The following is a 2,819-nucleotide window of genomic DNA, read 5'->3' as shown; positions in this document are numbered from 1 at the left end:
ATGTCAACTAGGGGATGACGCCCTATGAAGACGGATAAGAAAAATTAGGAAATGGAGTTTTCTAAGATGTCGACTAGGGGATGGCGCCCTATGAAGATGAAATAAAATGTCAACTAGGGGATGGCGCCCAATGAAGACGAAATAAAATGTCAACTAGGGGATGACACCCTATGAATACGGATAAAAAAAATTAGGAAATAGTGTTTCCTAAGCTGTCAACTAGGGGATGGCTTCCAATGAAGACGAAATAAAATGTCAACTAGGGGATGACGCCCTATGAAGACGGATAAGAAAAATTAGGAAATGGTGTTTCCTAAGATGTCAACTAGGGGATGACACCCTATGAAGATGATATAAAATGTCAACTAGGGGATGACGCCCTATGAAGACGAAATAAAATGTCAACTAGGGGATGACACTCTATGAAGACGGATAAGATGTCAACTAGGGGATGACGCCCTATGAAGACGAGATAAGATGTCAACTAGGGGATGACACCCTATGAAGACGAGATAAGATTTCACAAGGGGATGACACCCTATGAAGACGAAATAAGATGTCCACTAGGAGATGGTGCCCTATGAAGACGAAATAAGAGGTCAACTAGGGAATGACGCCCTATGAAGACGAAATAAGATTAGGATTTTTTTAATTTTATTTTTTTTGGTTAAAAGAGAAAAGAAAAAAAATGCCCCAGTTTTGAATATGAGGGGTTTTTTTTTTTTTTTTAATTATTATTATTATAATTATATTGATACGAACTTAGAATTATCAGAGTGTAACAAAAGAGAAAATTTAAGAAAACTTAACTTTGCTGTACTTGTTTTTCCCAATAACTTCACAAGACTACTTTGCTCCTGTTCAAGCAAAGAAGAAGAAAAAATTGTGAGTTTTAAAATTGATAGTTGGTTTGTGGCCTTGAATCCCTTGGAGATTTGTCTTATCCCTGCCCCAACTTGATACGATTGATTCAACTAATTGGTTGGCTTGCTTGAATCTTTGTCTTTCAAATTCTGTTGTATCTCTGTTTGTTTCAGTACGATTCTATTCTTCATTTTCAAATGCTTCACTCATAACACTTATCTTAACTGGCTCCCTGTCCTTGGCAAGGTGGTGTACGCCCAATAATGTCTGCTCAATTTCACTGGGAGTCATGGTCAATTTTGCGCGTCTTTCTTTATTTTGCATTTGATGCAAGACTTACGCATAAAAAAAATAAAGCGTGTAAAAATGAAACAAGGAAAAGTCAAAAGAAGAAATAAAAGGATTATGTTTAAATAGAAGGTATTTCTAATAGTAAAGGAAGGAAACTTATTTGGAGGTGTGTATTAACTTCAATGAAGCATGACACGCAATTTGGAGTAGACATTTGACCTTTCAAAACTGTCTAATCTCGAATTAGGCTGCACCTTTCAATCAAATCAAATCATCCTTCTTGATCTTTGTCCTTTCATGATAAACTTTGTTTGAATAAAGTTATCCTTTAAGGATTTTCACAATTGACCTCTCTAATTTTGGTTGTCTCGTTCATCATTGTCTTATGGCGCCCTGAAAGTTTTCATCTATAAGATTTTTTTTTATATCTTGTGGTGCCTCCATGGGTTTTCACCTACAAGACTTTTTTTTTCTTTTTACAGCACACAAGGCTTGACATTCTTGAAAATTGATCGGAAGGTCTTTAATGGACAAAGGGAAAAGGATTTTTAGGATAAATTACAACTTAGGAGCCATATAAAAGTGATAGTAGGATATATGTCCTGGTTTCTTTGAATACCATTTTTTTAATTTTTTTTATTTTATTTTTTTTGGGTCGGACCGAATCCCAAAATAGGGCTGCCTACGTATCCATCTAGGAATCAGGTCGAACGTAGTTCAATCCTATACGCATTATTCTTTTTTTTTTGAATCATCTTATGGGTGCCTCCATGGATTTTCACCCACAAGTGTTTTTTTTTTTTGCTTCAAAGATGATAAGCAAGGAAAGGTAAATAAATCTCAAAGGGTTGACAAGGGATTAACGACATTAGTTATGTAGAATGATGGCCTTTCGTCATCTCAACTTGAGAATGTTAAGCACAAGTATGTCAAATATAATATCTTTTGACTGAATCGGCATTGATTGTTTTTCTGCCATTTTTCCGTCCAGATCCGCAAGTTGCAAAGCTCCATTTGATAATACTTGTTTAACTATGTATGGACCTTGCCAGTTTGGAGCAAACTTTCCTTTAGCCTCTTTTTGATGTGGAAGGATGCATTTTACAACAAGTTGGCCGACCTCAAATTTTCTAGGACGTACCTTCTTATTGTAAGCTCACGTCATCCTCTGCTGGTATAATTGGCCAAAGCAAACTGCCGTCAACCTTTTTTCATCTATTAATGATAATTGTTCTAGTCTAGACTTGACCCATTCAGTATCGTCAATCTCGACTTCAACAATGATTCGAAGCAAGGAAATTTCGACTTCTACGGGTATCACAACTTCATTCCCATAGACTAGTAAATAAGGAGTTGCGTCAGTCGATGATAAAAGAGAAAACGGTAATTTCTCATGCCATTGTCGAGATCCTTGGACCATTTTCCTAAGAATCTTTTTAATATTCTTGTTCGCTGCTTCAATGGCTCCATTTGCTTTGGGACGGTAAGGGGTAGAATAATGATGCACAATCTTGAATTGCTCACAAACCTCCTTCATTAGATGACTATTGATATTGGTTGCATTGTCTGTGATAATGGACTTTGGTATACCAAAACGACATATGATGTTGGAATGAACAAAATCCACTACTGTTTTCTTCGTGACTGATTTGAAAGTAGCAGCT

Source organism: Capsicum annuum, chromosome 1 (assembly GCF_002878395.1).
Source record: "Capsicum annuum cultivar UCD-10X-F1 chromosome 1, UCD10Xv1.1, whole genome shotgun sequence".
NCBI classification, from domain to species: domain Eukaryota; kingdom Viridiplantae; phylum Streptophyta; class Magnoliopsida; order Solanales; family Solanaceae; genus Capsicum; species Capsicum annuum.
Note: the sequence above shows the minus strand (reverse complement) of the source record.